This window comes from Budorcas taxicolor, chromosome 4 (assembly GCF_023091745.1).
Source record: "Budorcas taxicolor isolate Tak-1 chromosome 4, Takin1.1, whole genome shotgun sequence".
NCBI lineage: Eukaryota > Metazoa > Chordata > Mammalia > Artiodactyla > Bovidae > Budorcas > Budorcas taxicolor.
Genome location: NC_068913.1, coordinates 16799045 through 16825300, shown reverse-complemented (window position 1 = coordinate 16825300; position 26256 = coordinate 16799045).

The following is a 26256-nucleotide window of genomic DNA, read 5'->3' as shown; positions in this document are numbered from 1 at the left end:
GAAAAGTCAGTTTTCATTCCAGTACCAAAGAAAGACAATGCCAAAGAATGCTCAAGCTACCGCACAATTGCCCTTATCTCACATGCTAGCAAAGTAAATGCTCAAAATTCTCCAAGACAGGCTTCAACAGTATGTTAACAGAGAACTTCCAGATGTTCAAGCTGGATTTACAAAAAGCAGAGGAACCAGAGATCAAATTGCCAACATCATCGAAAAAGCAAGAGAATTCCAGAAAAACATCCACTTCTGCTTTGTTGATTATGCCAAAGCCTTTGACTGTGTAGATCACAACGAACTGTGGAAAATTCTTCAGGAGATGGTAATACCAGACCACCTTACCTGCCTCCTGAGAAATCTGTATGCAGGTCAAGAAGCAACAGTTAGAACCGGACATGGAACAGACTGGTTCCAATTTGGGAAAGGAGTATGTCAAGGCTGTATTTTGTCATCCTAGTTATTTAACTTATATGTAGTGTACATCATGTGAAATGCCGGGCTGGATGAAGCACAAGCTGGAATCAAGATTGCTGGGAGAAATCTCAATAACCTCAGATACGCAGATGACACCACCCTTATGGCAGAAAGTGAAGAAGAACTAAAGAGCCTCTTGATGAAAGTGAAAGAGGAGAGTGGAAAAGTTGGCTTAAAACTCTTAAAAAACTAAGATCATGGCATCTGGTCTCATTACTTCATGGCAAATAGATGGGAAAACAATGGAAATAGTGAGAGATTTTATTTTTGTGGATTCCAAAATCACTGCAGATGGTGACTGCAGCCATGAAATTAAAAGACGGTTGCTCCTTGGAAGGAAAGCTATGACCAACCTAGACAGCATATTAAAAAGCAGAGACATTACTTTGCCAACAAAGGTCTGTCTAGTCAAAGCTTTGGTTTTCCAGTAGTCATGTATGGATGTGAGAGCTGGACTATAAAGAAAGCTGAGCGCCAAATAATTGATGCTTTTGAACTGTGGTGTTGGAGAAGACACTTGAGAGTCCCTTGGACTGCAAGGAGATCCAACCATTCCATCCTAAAGGAAATCAGTCCTGAATATTCATTGGAAGAACTGATGCTGAAGTTGAAACTCCAATACTTTGGCCACCTGATGTGAAGAACTGACTCCTTGGAAGAGATCTTGATGCTGGGAAAGATTTAAGGCAGGAGGAAAAGGAGACAACAGAGGATGAGATGGTTGGATGGCATCACCGACTTGATGGACATGAGTCTGAGCAAGCTCTGGGTGTTGGTGATGGGCAGGGAAGCCTGGCATGCTTCAGTCCATGGGGTTGCAAAGAGTTGGACATGACTGAATGACTGAACTGAACTGAATGTGAGGCTAAGTCAACATGCATAGAATACCTTTTGAACCTGAATGTCTTAAGTAAGTTATGGAAACACAGACAAAGTAAGTTCTGGTGTTTTGTGTTTTCAAAACCCTTCCAAAGGAAAACAGAATTTCTAGAGATCTGGCTTTCCTTATTAGCTCCAAGTGAACCAGTTGGCTGCTCATATCTTACCTCATATTCTCTGTTTCTCTCTCTCTCACAAACACACACACATCACCCTACAGGAGAAAATACATTCCTATTAAGTTTGTAATCCTTCAGTTCTTCTGTATAGCTATGAACAATTTGGTCTCTGAAACACAGCTCTATCTGATAATATGAAACACCTTGAAGCTGACAGTAGGTAGCCCGCTGCTGCTGCTGCTGTCTCTTCAGTCGTGTCCAACTCTGTGCGACCCCATAGATGGCAGCCCACCAGGCTCCCCATCCCTGGGATCTCCAGGCAAGAACACTGGAGTGGGTTGCCATCTCCTTCTCCAATGCACGAAAGTGAAAAGTGAAAGTGAAGTCACTCAGTTGTGTGGGACTCTTTGCGATGCCATGAACTGTAGCCTACCAGGCTCCTCCATCCATGGGATTTTCCAGGCAAGAGGACTGGAGTGGGGTGCCATTGCCTTCCCCAATAGGTAGCATAAGGCTATGCTATACAACATTAGCCGCTAGCCACATGTGTCTACTGAGCATTGAAATATGACTAGAATGAAATGAAATGTTCTCTAAGTACAAAATGCACTTGTATTTCAAAAACTTGATAAGGAAATAATATTTTGGATACATTAGATTCAATAAAATTTACAGTTTAAATGAATTTCACCAATTCCTTCTTGCATTTTTTAATGTGACTAGAAGGTTTTAAATACACATGTGACTTGTCAACTGGTCTAGAAACTAGGTTTAAGGTTTGTTTAAGGTCACCGAACCTGAAACATTGAGAAAAATCTAATTGACAGTTGAAGCATTAATTTTTACGTGCTGTTTAACATAATGTGTTTGTGTTTTCTTTGTAAATTTTAGCTCCTCTCTGAGAAGAAACTCCAAATGATATCCTTTGAGCTTGTTAAAGGCTGAACACTTTGAATGAAGTACATCTGAAATGTCATAGATGTTACAGAAGGTTTTCCCTACAGAATGGCTTTCCAAAAGGAGATTGTAAAGATCGTTGCTTTCTAGGGTGAGGTAGGTCACTTTTCTTCCTAAAAATCTTCATTCTCTAGAATAGTATTCAAGTTATTCAACCACTTTGTGGTCTTCCGCAGACTCCCATAGCCAGCCCCATCTCCTGTTGCACCTCTGCATGGACCCTAAAGCTAGTCACTCTCCATATGTACCTTAAAGAGCAACCTAAGAATTATTCTATAAACTAAGTTTCGGAAAACTATAAAACTTTGTAAAAGTGTTAAGTAGTTCCCCACTAGAAGACTTGACTCTAACTTGGTAACAGTTTTTAATGTAACCAAAGAAAGAGCACAGCTTTAGAACATGACCTCAGAGCATTTGGTCAGTCCTGGAAGCATACAAACATATGGACTTGGAAGGCAGCCTTTCAGCATGATCCTCCTGGTCCAATCTAGAGGATGAGTTTTCCTGTTAGGACTCAGAAATGTGTGGTTATTCCTGAAGCAGGTCCCTTTTGTGCAGCTGGACACATCAAGCTACCAAAAAGACATTTTTAAAAAACATTATAACCATATCACTAGCTGATCTTTTTATGACTTCTTGTATCCCAAACAACTTTCTTATTATAGGGCTTTCCATTTAGCTTTATGTGACGAGAGATGCATGTGTCAGATGACGTGGACATCTGCTCTTCTCAGCAGTTATAATTCTTATTGTAAATTTATAAATTGGCTCTTTGATTTATATGCTTTAGACTTTTGGTAGTTGGTGAGTGTGAGTCATTGTCTCTGAATCTGATCAACTCTGAGGCATTGATAAAATCAAATTCTGGAGTTGCAAGGATGAAGGGCTGACCCTAGACCACTGTGAATTAATCAGAGTAAATGCTGTTTGCTAGGGAAGTCTCAGGTAACTCCTTTTTTAAAAACCATTTTTTACTGAAGCATAATTTACAATGTTGTGCTGCTGCTGCTGCTAAGTCGCTTCAGTTGTGTCCGACTCTGTGCGGCCCCATAGATCGCAGCCCATCAGGCTCCCCTGTCCCTGGGATTCTCCAGGCAAGAACACTGGAGTGAGTTGCCATTTCCTTCTTCAATGCATGAAAGTGAAAAGTGAAAGTGAAGTTGCTCAGTTGTGTCCGACTCCTAGCGACCCCATGGACAGCAGCTACCAGGCTCCTCCGCCCATGGGATTTTCCAGGCAAGAGTACTGGAGTGGGGTGCCATTGCCTTCTGTGAATGTTGTGCTAGTTTTGGGTATACAGCAAAGTGATTCAGGAAATCTTTTTCACATTCTTTTCCATTATAGGTTATCACAAGATATTGAATATTGATATTGTGTTATATAGTATGTTCTTGTTTATTTTATATATAGTAGGAAGTATATGTAAATTAAAAACTCCTAACTAATCTCTCCTCCTCCACTTCCTGCTATCCCCTTTGGTAACCATAAATTTGTTCTTTATATCTGTAAGTTTGTTTCTATTTTGCAAAGAAGTTTATTTGTATCATTTTTTAAGATTCCACATGTAAGTGATGTCATATGATATTTGTATTTCTCTGTCTGACTTATTTCACTTGATATGATCGTGTCTGGGTCCATCCATGCTACTGCAAATGGCATTATTCAATTTTTTATGGGCAAGTAGTATTCCATTGTGTATACATCTTTTCCCATTCACCTATCAATGGGCATTTGGGTTGCTTCCACGTCTTGGCTATTATATAAGCAGTGCTTCTGTGAACACTGGGATGCACGTATCCTTTCTAATTAGGGTTTCCTCTGGATATATGCAGGAGTTGGATTGCAGGATCATATGGTGACTCTATTTTTACTTTTCTAAGTAACCTCTATACTATTCTCTGTAGTGGCAGCACCAATTTACATTCCCATCAATGGTGTGGGAGGGTTCCTTTTCTCTCCACACCCTCTCCAGCATTCACTATTTGTAGAAGTTTTAATGATGGCCATTCTGACTGGTGTGAGGCGGTACTTCATTCGTTTTGATTTGCATTTCTCTAATAATGTTTAGCAGTATTGAGCATCTTTTAGTGTGCCTGTTGATCATCTGTATGTCTTTTTGGAATTTAGTTCATCTGCTCAGTTTTTAACTAGACTGTTTGTTTTTAACGCTAAGCTGTATGTCAGTTTACTTCTTTAACTCCATAGCGTGCTGCTTATGTGCCTGGTTAGCACTTAGTATTATCTTGCAGTTAGATCACTTGTTTGTGTGTCTGTGTTCCTTCTCTGTTAGACTGCAGTCCCTGAAGATGGAGACTGTGTATTTGTGTCTGTATTTGCAACAGACATGTTTGTAGGTAGATGGTGCCCAGTTGTTCTTGAAGTTGTTTTTTGGGGTGAAGTTTCCTAATTTTTTCCTTCTAATGTTGATGGTATTATATCATAGTATTGATGCTGAGAGGGATTGGGGGCAGGAGGAAAAGGGGACGACAGAGGATGAGATGGCTGGATGGCATCACCGACTCGATGGATGTGAATTTGAGTGAACTCCAGGAGTTGGTGATGGACAGGGAGGCCTGGTGTGCTGTGATTCATGGGGTTGCAAAGAGTCAGACATGACTGAGCGACTGAACTGAACTGAACTGAACTGATTATTAGAATAGCATCTTAAAGCAACTTTGGATTAAAGTCTTTTCAGAAGTGAAATTATTCCCATAATGTTTTCCTGAAAGTATTAGTAAACCTGTCAAATTTCACAGAAGTGTTTGATTTGCTTCAATTAGGTTGCAGTAATTTAAGTGCAGAAACTGAAAACAGTGACTGTTCCCATGTACTTTGCTTTGTTTTCAAAGCTGGTTTTATAAAATATTTAGTAAATAGAAAACCTCTATAAATAAAGGTTAAGGATATAATGATTGTATACCCAGTTTAAGAAATAGCACTTTATCATTATCTTTGAAATACCCTTGTGTGCCTGTCCACAATTCTGTCCCCTTATTTCTTCTACAGGGACTCATAATCCTGAATCACAATATCTTTTAATTAAAAAGCTAAAATAAAAGCAATCCATTTTGACACATGAACATTCTTGGCTACTATTAGAAGTAAAAAATTTATGATTATTGTGTGGTTTTGAGAGGAAACAATTAGAAATCCCAATTTCATAAGAGTTTTTAAAGATTCATCCCAAAACTTGGTGACTGGAAGTGATCCTGGTGTCCCTACGGGTAATCTATTATCTTATGCAAAAGGCAGGGTGTGAGTGGGATTAAGAAAAATACTTGGCTCATGCTTAGGAAACACAGATCCTAGGATGCAGTGTGTAGATTTATATCAAGTAAAGTAATTAATGAGGTCCATGTACCTTAAACAGGAAGGTAACTCTCAGCACACAAGATAGGGCTGTGTTTTCCCTGAACTGATATAACTCTTGTTGGCAGATTCTCCTTGGCATCCTGGTAGGCTCTAGACCAGTGTTTGGTGGGGTGGGGTGGGTGGGGAGAGAGTAAAAATTGGCTTTAGTCCTGGATGGGTTTTTGGATATCCCTTGTTCTAGGAAATAGGAAAATAGTCACCTCTAAAACTTAATGTGTATCAGTTAGTCACAAAACTGTAAGATGTAAAATTTAGTTCCTTTTTTAAAAAATGGCATTAATGCTTCTCCTTTAAAATGGAAGACTAATTCATTAAGTCAGAATTTTTGATGGATTATTTGTATGTGCATGCGGTAATGTTAAACCCTGGCCCAAGGGATTGCAGTCTATATGAGGAGGGTGGTAGGAAAAAACACGTTACAGTAATGGACTTGAGTAACCTACTTTGAAAGAGGGCCTTTTAATGGTTCTGTGGGCCATCCCAGTGTTATTCTGAAAGTGCAGTAATGGAAATATGTGAAGCTAAAGGGCTGTGGTTAAATACATTAGACTCCTTGAAAAGGGCTGCTACTCAGTGAAAAAAAAAAAAAAAAAAAAGCCTCAATCAGAGTTTGCTACTTTCTATGTTATGCCCCGGAAATTAAATAAAATTGGCTTAAGACTTTGAAGCAGCAATGTCTGTTGTACTTCAAACAATGCTTTGTTGGGGAAGTTGTTGCCTTGTTACTAATGCATTTACAGAGCACCCGGGGAACTTTAAAGAACAGCAAAAACTGATTTGGGGGGAAAAGGTCTCAGAATTACACGCTGGGTAAAGTAGTGCCTGGTGTCAGAATTATACTCTAGAGCTGCTCTTAACTCAGAAACTGGAGATGATGAATTGGTGACATTTGAAACAAATTGAATTTCATAACTTACAGATTCATGGACTTGCTTCAGGAATTTGATCTATGTAATTCTGTTGATTTGTAAGACCTCTGGACTATAACTGTCCTTCACCCTGCATATTCCTCATTATTAAAGATGATTTGTGCATGTAGCAATAAAATGGACTGGACAATAAGCGACATTTAGAAAATAATGCTTGGATTAAAGTTAACTTCCTTAAGTTCCAAAGTATCCTACCTATGGAAAATGACATCTGCTGGATATTTTCTTCGAGACTTGTGACAAGTGCTGATTCAGACATTTGATCTTTTCAACGTATTTTCATTCCTCACATAACAAGGACCAAGAAAGGAAAGATTGATGCTACAGTTATAAAACTGCAACTGGGATTTGAGTCTTTTGTGGCAGGGTTTTCCCAAAGCTCCAGGACAATAATTTTTTTCCTTGTGCGATATATTCTCCACTCTTCAATTTTTTTTTTTTTTTGGCGGGGGAGGCGGGTGGAGGTAAGGTTTGTTACTTATAGGACCTGGAAACTATGTGGCACACTTGGGGCCACACAGCAAATTTGCAGAGAGAGAGACAGAAGCACTTTTCAACTCTTTAGAGCTATAAGAAACATCTCCCACTTTCTTTTTACTTCTCAGTTCACCTTGTGTGGGCTTGCCTAGTGGCCCAGATGGTAAAGAATCTGTCTGCAATGCAGAAGACACAAGTTCAATTCCTGGGTCAGGAAGATCCCCTGGAGAAGGAAATAGCAACCCACTCCAGTGTTCTTGCCTGGAGAATTCCATCGATAGAGGAGCACAGTGGGCTACAGTCCATGGCATCACAGAGTCAGACATGACTGAGCGACTAACACTTCATTTCGTGCAATCTATTTATCATCTCTCAAAGTAGCTTGCCAGAGCAAATACTCTGACTGGTTTTCAATTTAGCAGAAAGACTCTATCAGTGATTTTTTTAAAGGCAAGATTGCACATCTCACTTTCTGTTTAACACCCTTCACTGGCTTTCTGTTAGCATTAGGGTAAGATATAGAATCCTCAGATATGGAATCCTGAGTGTGGCCTCTAAGACGGGACAGTGTCTAGTACTAGCCTGTCTCTCTGATCTTATCACCCACTGGACACTCTGACCTTTTTGGTTCCTGGAAAGCCAAACTCCATCTGACCGCAGGACTTTCCCATGTGCTATCTGTTGAGAAGCACAGACCAGAAGGTCATTTATCACATGAGAGAGGAAATACAGGCTATGTTTACTGAACTCAAGAGATGCTGGGGAAAAATAACAAAAATAGTTGAAATAAAGAAGAGGATATGGCAGAGTACAAATGTTTTGGGAACTCTTGGAGTGAGAAGAGCTAGGACAACAACTGGGGTTCAGTGCAGCAGAGCACTGAGTCGGTTTAGACCCAACAGCCCAGAGGCTCCTTCTGCTGTCCTGAGTTACTGTCCTCTCCTTGCATTAGTGATATCATAATTAGAAAACCCATACGCAGATGAGGAAACCAGCAACCGAACAGCAAATTTGTGAGCCTGAGATGTAACTTTGAAAACTGTAGGATAAATTAGGAGTTCAGGATTTACATATATACAGTACTATATATAAAATACCCTGGAGGAGGAAATGGCAACCCACTCCAGTATTCTTGCCTGGAGAATCCCCATGGACAGAGGAGCCTGGTGGGCTACAGTCCACAGAGTCACAAAGGGTCAGACACGACTGAAGCAACTTAGCATGCATGCATATATAAAACAAGATAATGAACAAGGACCTACTGTAGAGTACAGGGGACTATACTCAATATTTTGTAGTAACTTAAAAGGGAAAAGAATCTGAAAAAATATATGTAAGAAGTTATATATGTATATAACCGAATGGCTTTGCTGTACACCAGAAAGTAATACAACGTTGTAAATCAACTATACTTCAATAAAAACATAAAATTAAAGATAAATTAAAAGGTTCATGAAATAGAAGGATAATATTTTGAGAAATATTGGCAATGTAATTCTGACAGCCACAGGAATAAAAACTAGAAAGCATTCTAAGACTAGGATCTAACTTACAAGGTGGAGGCAGAGAAATGGAGACTTGGAAGTATTTCTGAAGGATTCCCTATTGAGACATTTAAACTTTGATCTTGAGGGTGAACAGAAATTGCTGTTGTTCACTCAGTCGTGTCTGACTCTGTGACCCCATGAACTGCAGCACTCCAGGCTTCCATGTCCTTCAACATCTCCCAGAGTTTGCTCATACTCATGTCCATTGAGTGGGTGATGCCAGCCAGTCACCTCATCCTCTGTCACCCCCTTCTCCAGCCTTGTATCTTTCCCAGAATGTCCAGGGACTCAAGAGTCTTCTCCAACACCACAGTTCTAAAGCATCAATTCTTCAGTGCTCAGCCTTCTTTATGGTCCAACTCTCACATCCACACATGACTCTTGGAAAAACCATAGCTTTGACTATATGGACTTTGTAGGTAAAGTAATGTCTCTGATTTTTAATATGCTGTCTAGTTTGGTCATAACTTTTCTTCCAAGGAGCAAGAGTTGTTTTTTTTTTTTTTAATTTCATGGCTGCAGTCACCAGCTGGAGTGATTTGGGAGCCCAAGAAAATAAAGTATTTCACTGTTTCATTGTTTCCCCACCTATTTTCCATGAAGTGATGGGACCAGATGCCATGAGCTTTGTTTTTTGAATGCTGAGTTTTAAGCCAGCTTTTTAGCTCTCCTCTTTCACCTTCATCAAGAAGCTCATTAATTCCTCTTCACTTTCTGCTATAAGGGTGGTGTCACTTGCATATCTGAGGTTATTTATATTTATCCCTGCAATCTTAATTCCAGTTTATGCTTTATTCACCCCAGCATTTAGGAGTTAGGCTAACAGGAAAGGTGAAATCTTTTCCTGAGTGATTGCTGTGAGAAGAAGCCAGGCTTGTTCAAGGACCAGAGAGAGTAAAGCTACTGAGGGAATTGGAAAGCAGTCAGGAGACGAGGCTGCAGTGTTGCACGGGGACGTTCCCCAAACCATGCACGTTATGCCCACACTCACGTGCAGTGAATCTCCATTGAGCCGGTTGAAGGGAAGGAATGATGAGATGGTGTTTGTTTGTTTTCTCCTCAGAAAGGTTAGATATGGAGAATGGATTGGAAGGGGAAGTAGCAAAAATGAATGCAGGAGATGAGTTGGGAAGCAAGCTATTGCAGTAGCTCAGGTGAGCGATGGTTGTGGATGGACCTATGGTGAAGTTGATGAAATTAGAGACAGTAATCTGAGGCATAATATGGAACTTGGTAATTTATTAGACATGTAAGCAAGAGCCAGACGAATGTGACAGAGTCCTCCAGGTGACTGGCTCAAGCACCTGAGTGGAGGTCTGTGTAATCTCTGAGGTTGAAGACATGAGTGTGGGAGTAGTTTTCTTGTAGGGAGCTTACGTGTTTAGTGCCTATGGAGAGTGGGTCTTCCAAGCGGAGCTGTCAAGTAAGCAGTCTAGGATTCCAGAAACAAGTCATTCAGAGACACAGATTTACTAAAGTTATAGGACAGGATAGATTCACCTTGGAAGTGAGTAGAGATGGGCAAACCTCTAGATAATTTGCTGAGACGGGTGATCTGGGGAACACAGATAGGAATTGGGCTTTGAGAGGAGAAAGACATTTTTGCCACCATGAAAGAGCAAAGAGGGAGAAGACCACACAGATGCAGGTCATTTAGAGGTTTTTTTTTTTTTTTTTTTTTTTTTTTTGTAGAAAGTTAAGGGTAATTTAATGGCTTCTCTCTTCTCTGTGATGTCAGAGGCAAGGTCATCTGCTGCCAGTAAGGAAGATGAAAGTAAAATCATAGGTCTGAGGAGAGAAGAGAGTTGAATGTAGTCCTTTGGGGCCACATGCCAACATTCCCATTTTGCCTTTTCCCAGATGGCTGCTTGTTCTACTGAGGCCAGCTCAGCACTCAGATAGCTGTCTATAAGCAACACTTTTACAGAAGGATTTGAAAGGTACATGTTGATTTGGTCTAGTGTTATAAAATTTTTAAAAGAAACTCCCAGTATACTGTTCCTTCACTGCTCAGAATACCTTCAATGACACTTCAGGATTATAAAGCCCTGAGTTTTATGCTGCTGAAATCAGTTGTCCATTCAGAGTGCCATAGAGTTCTTTTCTTGTAGAACACAGCTGCCCTGAGAGAGCGGCCTTTCAGTTTAGACCAAGTGAGAGAGAGTCCCTAAAGAAAACCCATTGAAGGCAATTGGATCAACCCATGCTTGCTGACTGTAGTGGTTGGATTTCCATTTGAAATTAAAGCCTATGGGGAAACCTATAAAGGACTTCCCTTTAATGTAAGTGAAGTGAAGTCGCTCAGTCGTGTCCGACTCTTTGCGACCCTGTGGACTGTAGCCCGCCAGGCTCCTCCGTCCATGGGATTCTCCAGGCAAGAATACTGGAGTAGGTTGCCATTTCAGTTTTACCCAAAGTTGGCACAGGTGGTATGGAAATACCCTTATGGTTTGGTTCTGTCAGGATCTTACCAAGCTGAAGAGTTTTCCAGTGAAACCTTTGATAGTTATGTCTAACAGCTTCTCCTAACTAGTCATGATGTGACTTGATTTGAAGCTAAATATTGTAAGTAGGATTAATGCCCCCATCTGTTTTTCCATCCCCAGTGCATATTTAACCAAATTATCTTTTCCCTCTTGATTTCATTTACTCATTAGCTGCATCATAATGAAGATTCCACAGTGACTAATTCTTGGGGCTCTCAGGAGGTTGAGATACATCAAGGCTGGCAGGAGGCTATAGTGTGGGACAGGTTTCTCTCCTCTGTCAAGCTGTCACTGGAGTGATGCAGGATCACAATCTGCCGTTTAAACCTCAGGAGGAGCCCTCTTACTGTTGGAAGCTTGAGCACTGCAAAGGTGGTCATCGGGAGAATAACATGGGTCCTTTAGTCTTCATAGCAGGTCTACAAAGAGATAACAGGACTTCACTTACTGCAAGTGAACTCATGGCAGATTAGTCTGGGGTGCTGAACAAACCCATCTTTCCCTACATTTTTTTTTCCCTTCCACGACTCTTTTCCAACTTAGAGGTAAGAGGGAGAATCTTAGTTTTTATGTTATTTTTCCTCCTCCGCTACAATTTTCTGTGCTGTCCTTCTCTGCGGACTTCCCAAAGTTACCTCGTGTCTGTCTGGTTTCTAAAAAAAGCCCCAGTGTTTGCTTCCCTTCTTATCTCTGGGGCCTGATATTTTGTTATTCATTCTGGGCTCACGTCACTCTTTTCGTTATTCATTCTTTTGTCACTCCTTTTATTGCCCACTCAGATCTTAAAACAAACAAATTTCTTTATACCAAGTTTTTTGTGTGTTTTTTTGTTTGTTTGTTTTTTACCGAGATCATAGGGGAATTAAAAAAAAAGCATCTTAGAGCCCTAGCATATGAATTAGCTTAATATGTTAAAATGTTGAATATTTGCCTTTTTAAAGAAAACCACATTAAAAGGAACTCACAGAAATCAATGTGGGTAGAATTTCATGTTTTTTGTCCTTGAGTTGTTTCATGGGATCTCTCAGGATTGAATGCTGTGCCCTCATTGAAGGTTAATTTGGCTACATCCAGGGACTTGGTTCCTCTTCTCTGACACACTTGCTGAGCAAACTGCGTGAGTCTTTGATCGTGTTGTGCCCTCTCTCTCAGGCGCAAGGCTCTGACCTTGCCTAGAGGGCTGCTCCCACAAGAGGTAGAAAGAGTGCTGGTTTGGGAGCCTGGTGTCTTTCAAGGCCGAGCCCCACGGCTCCCATGTGACATCCATCAGTCTCATCTTCCTTCTCATTTTAAAGCAGATGTTACCTTCTGCCTTTTCCTCAGGTAGTGGCGGTACTCCCACGGTACTTTGTACTCATATCTTTCACAGTATTTAGTAAAATCTGTTGTAATTTTATTTTAATGTGGTAGTTTTAAGATAATGACCAGAAGTTCAAGAATCGTTGTTTTCATCTTTTTATATATCTTTTTCTCCTCAGCATCTCGTATAGTGCAACATGTAGAGATGCAAAACATTCTTATAACTACATTCAACTCAAGATCATCTATTGAGCTGTTTATGTAAAGCCTCTCTCTAGGTGCAAAATGCCAAAATGAAAAAGAACTTAGGGGGACGGGGTAAAGATGGCAGAGGAATAGGACGGGAAGACCACTTTCTCCCTCACAAATTCCTCAAAAGAACATTTCAACGCCGAGCAAACTCCACAAAACAACTTCTGTAGGCTGGCAGAGGTTATCAGGCATCCAGAAAAGCAGACCATTGTCTTCAAAAACAGGTAGGAAAAAATATAAAAGACGAAAAAGGAGACAAAGGAGGTGGTGAGGGAGCTCCGTCCCGGGAAGGGAAGCCCGTCCCGGGAAGGGAATTTTAAGAAGAGAGGTTTCCAAACACCAGGAAACACTCTCCCTGCCGAGTCGGTGGCGAATCTTGGAAACACAGAGGGCAACATAACAGGAAGGAAAAATAAAGAAATAATTAAGACCAAGAGATTACAAGCCCAACAGTAACTCCCCCAGCGGAAAAGCAGCAGAGACGCCTGCATCCGCCATTGGGAAGTGGGGGCAGGGCAGGGACGCGCGGGGGGCGCGGGCTGCAGTGCTTTGTAAGAATCGGGCAGGAACGCCCCACGCACAACCAGAACGATCTAACTTGCGCTAGCAAACCAGACTGTGGGATAGCTACCGCCCGAAAAGCTCGATCATAAGACACCGCCAGGACCGAGCACAGAACAAAGGACGGAACGGAAAAAGCCGGCTGCAGACCATCCCCCGCCGGGGACAGGCAGCCAGAGCCATAAGGACTGGAAAGGGGCAATTGCAGACCCGGAGAGACTTTACTTACCTAACTGCAAGCAGGCCTCTTTGCTAAGACTTCTGGGGGTGCTGGACACTCACAATCTGCCTCACGGGGGACGCCAGCGGTCCACCCAGAAAGCTGAGAAGCAGCGGCAGAAAAGGTGACACGCCGCGGCGATCGCGCTCGCCAAACTCCTGAGCTACTCGGACCTGGGAAGGGCACAAAACGCAGTCCCAGCCGAATCTGTGCCTCTGAGGGCGGCCTGAGCGGCTTGGACCGGGGAAGTGCACGCAGCCTAGGGCCGGCCCCAGACGGTTCCCGGCTGAGCATCGTAGAGCCGGAGCGGTTTGTACGCCGCAAGAAGGGACAAGTCAGGCGGGGCTGAGACACTGTGCACACGACAGTGCTATTTGTTTGCAGCATCCCCCCTCCCCACAGCGCGACTGAACTAGTGAGCCTAAAAAACCAGCAAACAGAAGAAGTTAAACAGAGGGAACTACCTTGGAAGTGATCCCACACGGCCCAAAACATCAGAGAACGGCCAGATATATTTTTAATAATTTTAAAATCATTCCTTTTTTTTTTTTTCCTTTTTTTCTTCTTTTTTTTTCTAACTATTTTTTTAATTGTTAAGTCTTCTATTTATCCTCTAATTTTTATTTCTATAACCTACTATTACTATTTTAAAAAAAAAAAAGACTTTTTTTTTTTTTTAAGGCAAACAACATATATAGCCTTTGGATGGTTGTTGGTGGTTTTTTGTTTTTTTTTTGGTTTGTTTTGTTTTTTGTTTGTTTGTTTTTTAAATAATTCCTGTGTGTTTTTTTTTCTTTCTTCCTTTTTCCTTCTGCTTCTTTTCTTTAATATTGTATTTTCTAAAATCCAACCTCTACTCTAGATTTTTAATCTTTGCTCTTAGGTTTCTGTTGTCAATTTTGTACATTTAAAAACCCAAACTTCACTACCCATGTTTACCTGAGAGCGAGATTACTGGCTCGACCACTCTCTCCTCCTTTGGACTCTCCTTTTTCTCCACCAGGTGGCCTCTGTCTCTTTTCTCCCCCATCTCTTCTCTATCCAACTCTGTGAATCTCAGTGTGTTCCAGACGGTGGAGAACACCTAAGGAACTGGTTACTGGCAGGATTTGTCTCTCTCCTTCTCATTCCTCTCTCTTATCCTCCTGGTCACCTCTGTCTACTTCCTCCCTCTCCTCTTCCCCGTATAACTCCGTAAATACCTCTGAGCGGTCCAGACTATAGAGCACACATAAGGAAGTGACTACTGGCTAGCTTGCTCTCTCCTCTTTTGATCTCACCACATCTAATTCCAGTTACCTCTAACTACCCCCTCCATCTTCTCTTCTCCTTGTAACTCAGTGAACCTCTCTGAGTGTCCCTCAATGTGGAGAAACTTTTCATCTTTAACCTAGATGTTTTATCATCGGTGCTGTATAAATGGAGAAGTCTAGAGGCTACTGTAAAAATAAAACTGAAAACCAGAAGCAGGAGGCTTAAATCCAAAGCCTGAAAACATTAGAGAACTCTTGAATTCAGGGAACATTAAGCAATAGGAGCTCATCAAATGCCTTCATACCTACACTGAAACCAAGCTCCACCCAAGGGCCAGCAAGTTCCAAAACAAGACATACCACTCAAATTCTCCAGCAACACAGGAACACTCCCCTGAGCTTCAATATACAGGCAGCTCAAAATTATTCCAAAACCCTTGATGTCTCATAACCCATTACTGGTCACTCCACTGCACTCCAGAGAGAAGAAACCCAGCTCCACCCACCAGAACTCCAACACAAGCCTCCCTAACCAGGAAACCTTGACAAGCCACTGATAGAACCCCACCCACAGTGAGGAAGCTCCATAATAAAGAAAACTCCACAAACTACCAGAATATAAAAAGGCCACCCCAAACCCAGCAATATAACCAAGATGAAGAGACAGAGGAATACTCAGCAGGTAAAGGAACAGGAGAGTTGCCCACCAAACCAAACAAAAGAGGAAGAAGTAGGGAATCTACCTGAGAAGGAATTCCGAATATTGATAGTGAAAATGATCCAAAATCTTGAAATCAAAATAGAATCACAGATAAATAGTCTAGAGACAAGGATTGAGAAGATGCAAGAAAGGTTTAACAAGGACCTAGAAGAAATAAAAAAGAGTCAAAATATAATGAATAACGCAATAAATGAGATCAGAAACACTCTGGAGGCAACAAATAGTAGAATAACGGAGGCAGAAGATAGGATTAGTGAAATAGAAGATAGAATGGTAGAAATAAATGAATCAGAGAGGAAACAAGAAAAACGAATTAAAAGAAACGAGGACAATCTCAGAGACCTCCAGGACAATATGAAACGCTCCAACATTCGAATTATAGGAGTCCCAGAAGAAGAAGACAGAAAGAAAGATCATGAGAAAATCCTTGAGGAGATAATAGTTGAAAACTTCCCTAAAATGGGGAAGGAAATAATCACCCAAGTCCAAGAAACACAGAGAGTTCCAAATAGGATAAACCCAAGGCGAAACACCCCAAGACACATATTAATCAAATTAACAAAGATCAAACACAAAGAAAAAATATTAAAAGCAGCAAGGGAAAAACAACAAATAACACACAAGGGGATTCCCATAAGGATAACAGCTGATCTTTCAATAGAAACTCTTCAGGCCAGGAGGGAATGGCAAGACATACTTAAAGTGATGAAAGACAATAACCTACATCCCAGATTACTGTACCCAGCAAGGATCTCATTCAAATACGAAGGAGAAATCAAAAGCTTTACAGAGAAGCAAAAGCTGAGAGAATTCAGCACCACCAAACCAGCTCTCCAACAAATTCTAAAGGATATTCTCTAGACAGGAAACACAAAAAGGGTGTATAAACCCGAACCCAAAACAATAAAGTAAATGATAATGGGATCATACTTATCAATAATTACCTTAAACGTAAATGGGTTGAACGCCCCAACCAAAAGGCAAAGACTGGCCGAATGGATACAAAAACAAGACCCCTCTATATGCTGCTTACAAGAGACCCACTTCAAAACAAGGGACACATACAGACTGAAAGTGAAGGGCTGGAAAAAGATATACCACGCAAATAGAGACCAAAAGAAAGCAGGAGTGGCAATACTCATATCCGATAAAATAGACTTTAAAACAAAGGCTGTGAAAAGAGACAAAGAAGGCCACTACATAATGATCAAAGGATCAATCCAAGAAGAAGATATAACAATTATAAATATATATGCACCCAACATAGGAGCACCGCAATATGTAAGACAAATGCTAACAAGTATGAAAGGGGAAATCAACAATAACACAATAATAGTGGGAGACTTTAATACCCCACTCACACCTATGGACAGATCAACTAAACAGAAAATTAACAAAGAAACGCAAACTTTAAATGATACATTAGATCAATTAGACCTAATTGATATCTATAGGACATTTCACCCCAAAACAATGAATTTCACCTTTTTCTCAAGTGCTCATGGAACCTTCTCCAGGATAGATCACATCCTGGGCCATAAATCTAAACTTGATAAATTCAAAAAAATCGAAATCATTCCAAGCATCTTTTCTGACCATAATGCATTAAGATTAGATCTCAATTACAGGAGAAAAACTACTAAAAATTCCAACATATGGAGGTTGAACAACACACTTCTGAATAACCAACAAATCACAGAAGAAATCAAAAAAGAAATCAAAATATGCATAGAAACTAATGAAAATGAAAACACAACAACCCAAAACCTGTGGGACACTATAAAAGCAGTGCTAAGAGGAAAGTTCATAGCAATACAGGCATACCTCAAGAAACAAGAAAAAAGTCAAATAAATAACCTAACTCTACAACTAAAGCAACTAGAAAAGGAAGAATTGGAGAACCCCAGAGTTAGTAGAAGGAAAGAAATCTTAAAAATTAGGGCAGAAATAAATGCAAAAGAAACAAAAGAGACCATAGCAAAAATCAACAAAGCCAAAAGCTGGTTCTTTGAAAGGATAAATAAAATTGACAAACCATTAGCCAGACTCATCAAGAAGCAAAGAGAGAAAAATCAAATCAATAAAATTAGAAATGAAAATGGAGAGATCACAACAGACAACACAGAAATACAAAGGATCATAAGAGACTACTATCAGCAGTTGTATGCCAATAAAATGGACATCGTGGAAGAAATGGACAAATTCTTAGAAAAGTACAATTTTCCAAAACTGAACCAGGAAGAAATAGAAAATCTTAACAGACCCATCACAAGCACGGAAATTGAAACTGTAATCAGAAATCTTCCAGCAAACAAAAGCCCAGGTCCAGACGGCTTCACAGCTGAATTCTACCAAAAATTTCGAGAAGAGCTAACACCTATCCTACTCAAACTCTTCCAGAAAATTGCAGAGGAAGGTAAACTTCCAAACTCATTCTATGAGGCCACCATCACTCTAATACCAAAACCTGACAAAGATGTCACAAAAAAAGAAAACTACAGGCCAATATCACTGATGAACATAGATGCAAAAATCCTCAACAAAATTCTAGCAATCAGAATCCAACAACACATTAAAAAGATCATACACCATGACCAGGGTGGGCTTTATCCCAGGGATGCAAGGATTCTTCAATATCCGCAAATCAATCAATGTAATTCACCACATTAACAAATTGAAAAATAAAAACCATATGATTATCTCAATAGATGCAGAGAAGGCCTTTGACAAAATTCAACATCCATTTATGATAAAAACTCTCCAGAAAGCAGGAATAGAAGGAACATACCTCAACATAATAAAAGCTATATATGACAAACCCACAGCAAACATTATCCTCAATGGTGAAAAATTGAAAGCATTTCCCCTAAAGTCAGGAACAAGACAAGGGTGTCCACTTTCACCGCTACTATTCAACATAGTTCTGGAAGTTTTGGCCACAGCAATCAGAGCAGAAAAAGAAATAAAAGGAATCCAAATTGGAAAAGAAGAAGTAAAACTCTCACTGTTTGCAGATGACATGATCCTCTACATGGAAAACCCGAAAGACTCCACCAGAAAATTACTAGAGCTCATCAATGAATATAGTAAAGTTGCAGGATATAAAATCAACACACAGAAATCCCTTGCATTCCTATACACCAATAATGAGAAAGTAGAAAAAGCAATTAAGGAAACAATTCCATTCACCATTGCAACGAAAAGAATAAAATACTTAGGAATATATCTACCCAAAGAAACTAAAGACCTATATATAGAAAACTATAAAACACTGATGAAAGAAATCAAAGAGGACACTAATAGATGGAGAAATATACCATGCTCATGGATCGGAAGAATCAATATAGTGAAAATGAGTATACTACCGAAAGCAATTTACAAATTCAATGCAATCCCTATCAAGCTACCAGCCATATTTTTCACAGAACTAGAACAAATAATTTCAAGATTCGTATGGAAATACAAAAAACCTCGAATTGCCAAAGCAATCTTGACAAAGAAGAATGGAACTGGAGGAATCAACTTGCCTGACTTCAGGCTCTACTACAAAGCCACAGTCATCAAAACGGTATGGTACTGGCACAAAGACAGACATATAGATCAATGGAACAAAATAGAAAGCCCAGAGATAAATCCACACACATATGGACACCTTATCTTTGACAAAGGAGGCAAGAATATACAATGGAGTAAAGACAATCTCTTTAACAAGTGGTGCTGGGAAAACTGGTCAACCACTTGTAAAAGAATGAAACTAGATCACTTTCTAACACCACACACAAAAATAAATTCAAAATGGATTAAAGATCTAAATGTAAGACCAGAAACTATAAAACTCCTAGAGGAGAACATAGGCAAAACACTCTCAGACATAAATCACAGCAGGATCCTCTATGATCCACCTCCCAGAATTCTGGAAATAAAAGCAAAAATAAACAAATGGGATCTAATTAAAATTAAAAGCTTCTGCACAACAAAGGAAAATATCAGCAAGGTGAAAAGACAGCCTTCTGAATGGGAGAAAATAATAGCAAATGAAGCAACTGACAAACAACTAATCTCAAAAATATACAAGCAACTTATGCAGCTCAATTCCAGAAAAATAAACGACCCAATCAAAAAATGGGCCAAAGAACTAAATAGACATTTCTCCAAAGAAGACATACGGATGGCTAACAAACACATGAAAAGATGCTCAACATCACTCATTATCAGAGAAATGCAAATCAAAACCACAATGAGGTACCACTTCACACCAGTCAGAATGGCTGCGATCCAAAAATTTGCAAGCAATAAATGCTGGAGAGGGTGTGGAGAAAAGGGAACCCTCCTACACTGTTGGTGGGAATGCAAACTAGTACAGCCACTATGGAGAACAGTGTGGAGATTCCTTAAAAAATTGCAAATAGAACTCCCTTATGACCCAGCAATCCCACTGCTGGGCATATACACCGAGGAAACCAGAATTGAAAGAGACACATGTACCCCAATGTTCATCGCAGCACTGATTATAATAGCCAGGACATGGAAACAACCTAGATGTCCCTCAGCAGATGAATGGGTAAGAAAGCTGTGGTACATATACACAATGGAGTATTACTCAGCCGTTAAAAAGAATTCATTTGAATCAGTTCTGATGAGATGGACGAAACTGGAGCCGATTATACAGAGTGAAGTAAGCCAGAAAGAAAAACACCAATACAGTATACTAACACATATATATGGAATTTAGAAAGATGGCAATGACGACCCTGTATGCAAGACAGGAAAAAAGACACAGCTGTGTATAACGGACTTTTGGACTCAGAGGGAGAGGGAGAGGGTGGGATGATATGGGAGAATGGCATTCTATCATGTATACTATCATGTAAGAATTGAATCGCTAGTCTATGTCTGACGCAGGATACAGCATGCTTGGGGCTGGTGCATGGGGATGACCCACAGAGATGTTATGGGGAGGGAGGTGGGAGGGGGGTTCATGTTTGGGAACACATGTAAGAATTAAAGATTTTAAAATTTAAAAAAATAAAAATAAAAAAAAATAAAAATAAAAATAAAAATAAAAAAAAAAAAAGAAAAAGAACTTAAAATCGACTTTCAGAGATAGGAAAACAACTATCAGAGTAGTTTTGTACAATAAGAGTTACAAAAGTGAGATCATGGGAATGCTGAAGAATCCTTGGAGGAATAAATGAAACTTCAGTGGGAGAAACTTGGGAGAGGTTCTTCCAGGAGATAACATTTCAAATGGTCTTGAGAGGTGGGAAGGATTTGGGCAGGTGGAAGGTCACAGATGGAGCTTCCCTGGTGGCTCAGTTGGCTAAGAATCTATGTGCAAAGCAGGAGATCCTGATTTGATCCCCGGGTCAGGAAGATCCCCTGGAGAAGGAAATGGCAACCCACTCCAGTATTCTTGCCTGGAGAATCCCATGGACAGAGGAGCCCGGTGGGCTACAGTCCATGGGCTCACAAAGAGTCAGCATAACTTAGTGACTAAACAACCACCACCACCACCAATGTCAAGGTAGGGTCGTGAGCTGCACGAGCCAAAATCAGAGGAGGGGGAGCTTCCCTGCCCTGTATGATACAGAGGAAAGGATAAAAGGGAGTTGGGCTGATTTGTAACAAATAGTACTCTTAGCAGGAAGCATGAAGGTTTGCCATTCATAATTAATAGAATAAGTATCAGAAGTTACTCTTTGATCAAATTTCAGAGTTCAAGCAAAGATCTAGTAAATTATTCATTATTTCTAAATATTATCTTCATCTGTAAACTCCACGTAGATTTTGTAAACACTTAATAGGACAATAACCACTACCTTTTAAGAATTTTCAGAAGAAAAATTGGGAGGATATGTCTGCTTACTATAAGGGGAAAAGTGTGTAATTTGGTTCTTACAATTTGAATCATTATTTTAAAAATGACAACAAAGATTGCCACATGGTCATGAAATATCAAACTGTTTCTTGGAGCAGAATTCAACATCCCTGGATCTTTTCCATCCATGATGCAATTGTGGTTCTTAATAGTAAGAGGAGCTTCTGCTGTCTTCTCTCCTGGGCCTCAGGCCAGCACAGGTTCTAAGCTAGGGCTCTGGGAGCCATGCAGACAAGTCTCTCTGAGAACTTAATGAAGCTATCTGGATGTCCCCCACACTCAGCTATGTACAGGCTTGCAGCATCTGGCCCACGGCCAGTTTGAAGACCATGGACGTGTCTCTAAGAACTTAGCCTTCCTCCCTCTCAGTCCTTCTTCCAGTGAAACACCTAAAGAGCTTTCATCCTCAGGTTGCACAGCTAACCCTTTACTCTTTGATTAGGAAATCCCTTTGCCACAAACTGATAATAAAAATGCTTTATGTTGTTCATGCTACAGGGTCCGAGATGGTACAGTGTGGGAAAAGACTTGGAGTTTAGAGAGAGACTATTAGGCAGCAGATCTCCAAAGTTCAGGTCAGTCCAGCCGCTCAGTCGTGTCCGACTCTCTGCGACCCCGTGAATCGCAGCACGCCAGGCCTCCCTGTCCATCACCAGCTCCCGGGGTTCACTCAGACTCACGTCCATCAAGTCAGTGATGCCATCCAGCCGTCTCATCCTCGGTCGTCCCCTTCTCCTCCTGCCCCCAATCCCTCCCAGCATCAGAGTCTTTTCCAATGAGTCAACTCTTCGCATGAGGTGGCCAAAGTACTGGAGTTTCAGCTTTAGCATCATTCCTTCCAAAGAAATCCCAGGGCTGATCTCCTTCAGAATGGACTGGTTGGATCTCCTTGCAGTCCAAGGGACTCTCAAGAGTCTTCTCCAACACCACAGTTCAAAAGCATCAATTCTTCGGCACTCAGCTTTCTTCACAGTCCAACTCTCCCATCCATACATGACCACTGGAAAAACCATAGCCTTGACTAGACGGACCTTAGTCGGCAAAGTAATGTCTCTGCTTTTGAATATGCTATCTAGGTTGGTCATAACTTTTCTTCCAAGGAGTAAGTGTCTTTTAATTTCATGGCTGCAGTCACCATCTGCAGTGATTTTGGAGCCCAAAAGTGATTTTGGATCTCTAAAGTGGGGGTCCTCAAAAGGAGATTATAAATAGGATATGGATCATAAGCAGTGATAGAAGAAGGGAAACTTTCTGATCCCAGTTAGAGTAACACAGCATGACTACCTTTCTTAGCAGATGCAGCAGTGCCCCGCCAAGATGCCCTTTGGCTTCATCTTCCACCCTCTTGATTTGTCGCTGCTAATTACTCACTCCTGTGACTTTCAGAGGTTTGCCTATGGAGCCAGAACGAAGAGCTGGAGGAAGTGGAGGGCACTTTCCCCTCCCTGCTGGGGCATCCTGTAGCCAACAGCCAAGCAGTGGAGGAATACACAGGTTCAGCTTCTTTGCCTCCAGATGGAGAAACTGTGAGATGTCATTTTTCTCAAGGCCTGCTCTGGATCAGGCCTGGCCTAGGACTCCTTCCCTGAACTACCCTCTTGCCTGGGTTGGACCCTTTTCCAATCCTGCTCCTTTTACCCCTCACTGGTCTCCTCAGATAGCACATCCTTAATGGATTACCTGTATCCAGATCCTTGATTTGAGGAGAACCTGATTTAAGCTAGTGTTACCACATAAATGAGGAAGGATCCGCCCCCACCTTTGTTTGCAAGAAAGAAAAGAAGAGATAATTCATCCACTAAGAAGGCGTGCTGTTATGAATGTCAGAACACTATTTTTGAAGTAGGATTTCGGAGAACATATACATCCAATCTCTCATCTTATTGATTATGTACCACGTTGGGTTTTTCCAGGTTACATGAACTTGAAAACAAAAGAGATCAGGAGATAGATTTTCTCCTCAAGTAAATAATGTAAATGTAACATCTGTTGGTTCTTGACAGAATAATCTCTGTATACCTTGCGAATACATTTAAAACTGGTCTGTGCAACTATTGCTGTTGCCTGCATAGTAACTAAAGTGTGTCCATGACTTTCAATGGCTTATAGAGCAACCACATAGCTGACTGAATACCAGGTAACCCCAGCTCCCTGTCATAAGCAGAGAAAAGAGAAAAATGATTCAGAAGGCCAAAATGTGGTTGAGCTTGAATTAATCTTAAAGGATCGTTTCTAGATTGATCACCTAGCTAATAGCAGATGGGAGTACATAAGAGAAATGTCTTCAGTTTCATGTCCTAATAATAATGCTCTCATTTGCACACATTTCACCATTCCAGAAGCCTTTATCATCTTTTCTTAACACCTCCTCTTATGCATAGGATTAATATGTGATGTTGATCAGTATTTATCTGTTTAAGCTATGTGTTTCTGGCAATTGTGGGTTTCTGTTGTTGCTGCTTTTGTGTTCATTCTGTCTTATTGACTAGAGGCTGTTTTTCCTTTTTTTCCCCCCAAAACTCCCTGCAGAATTCACTCCAGAAGGATCTTATTCACAGTTGTAAAATAGCTTATGACTGTTAAATCATGTTTCCTTCAAGGCTTATAATTTAAATTCTTTCCTATTTACCCTAGTTTATTGTAATAGTTAAAGAAACCCTGCAGAGTGTGTGTACGTGTGTGTGTATGTGTGTGTTTTACAAACATATTATGGAATTATGTGCAGCAATTCCAGGGTTTGTGTGTGTGTGTGTGTGTGTGTAGCAATTAGTCTTTTTTGTACATTCTGAATTTCATCAACCAGGGAACTTGCTTTTAGATAGACATGCTATAAAAACATTTCATGCATTGGAAAAGGAAATGGCAACCCACTCCATTGTTCTTACCTGGAGAATCCCAGGGACAGAGGAGCCTGGTGGGGTCACACAGAGTCGGACATCTATGGGGTCGCACAGAGTCAGACACGACTGACTGTAGCAGTAGCAGCAGCAGCAGCTATAAAAACAAATATTGATTTGGAGCAAACTATAAATTATCTGAATCCTCCCCCCTTACCTCTAGGGATAGTTGGCTGGGAGCCAGCTATTCTTCCACTGCAAAAGCTGAAGGCCATCCATCAATTCCAATAGCACATTCAGGGAGGGTAGAAAATGACCACCAGGAATGTCTTAGATTCTCTGTGTCCAACTCCTAAGTTCTATATCACCTAGTAACCTCTGCTACTTCCTTTTCCATGCTCTTCCATAATTACACAGTCCCTTTCATACAATTGTGATTGCCTAATAATACTAGGGTCATCTCTAATCATCTATTTTAATATCCTTAAAGTTTTGAGATACTTTTGTCCAAATGACACAAATTAAGTGTAAGGCCTTCTATGTCATCTGACAGGTCTGATACTTGAATGGACTTAAAGAAACGCTGTGGACTCTTTTTCTTCATCTTACAGATAACCCTGCCTGGTTTCTAATCTCTGGGGTAAGGATCCATGTTTAATGATGGAGGGATAAGTTAAGGAGATTTCTTAGAAGTACCCCTTTCTGTTTAGCATTTAAGAACACCTGACCTTGAAATTCTCTTTCTTGGTCTGTTTTCCAGGGCTTTTGGACAGTCTTGTTATTGCTCAAGTTGAGAACTTGCCCAAGGTTTTGCAATGGCTGCAGTGGCTTTTCAGAATTAACACTTTCTGATGTTGCATTTTGTTTTTAGTCACTTCACAATATTGTGGGTTTGAACTTCCAGTATTCCAAAATCAATAATTCATTTATATTGAACCACTGCCATAAGGATGTTGCAGGAAACTGGCTCCTTGAACTAATATTCAAGCATGGGCTCCTGAATAAATATGGCTGATGGACAAATGCATTTATCTTCACTACCTTCTAAACCCAGAACTGTCTAAAATGGAGAGGAGAAAACAGCAAATGAGAGACTTAGAGAGAATTTTGGAAGGTGGAGATTATATAGAGAAACTCTTCCACCCTGTGCTGCCAGATAACCCCTCTTCTCTCTGGAGAACTTGTACCAGGTAGAAAATGATTGAGTGTGATCTGACAGGTAGGAGCACATCCAAAAAACAGATAATTGAGTGAAGGGCTGCACATCAACGAGGAACACCTTAGCTCTTCTCTCATGCTTTGTGTCAATATCTCTAGAAGTCAGACTAATACCTCTTAAACAGAGTAAGTGAGAGAGAAATTAATGCAAGAGAACGATCTTCAGAGACTTATTTGTGGGTGACCCAGAAAATGGTTAATGTCTTACAAGTGAGAAAAAACTGTCCAGTCCCGACCTTTAAATACAAATGGAACCACCAAGAGTTTGAGACATTTTAGAAAAACTTCTGTCATGAAAAACACAGGACAAAGGGGGAAGGGCAAGGGAGAGAGAAATTCACAAGAAACAGAAAAGTTCAAGGAGCATAATAAACCATAGGGAAAATAAAACCCTAATATTGTCAAAGAGATAAAAAGAGATTTCAGTTATGAAAGAGGAGCAGGAAGATGAAAAGGGGAACACTCAGAGAAGAAGAAAATGTCCTGGAAATTAAAACTGTGATGGAAGGTGAAATTGAGGAAATCTCTAAGAAAATAGAAATCAACAAAGTGATAGAGCATAGGAAAACTTCTAGTCTTGGATTGTGTGGAAATCATATAATTTGAAAGTGATTATTTTCATCTTTTTCCAGAAATTTTCTTTTTTTTTTCAGAAATTATTTCTCTTCTTTAGTTTTTCTCACCTTATCCAACTTCCCTGAGCTTTCTTTACAACACAGAAGAGTGGAAGTAATAACAGGCATCCTTGCTTAGCTCCTGACTTAAATATTAAATTCTCCT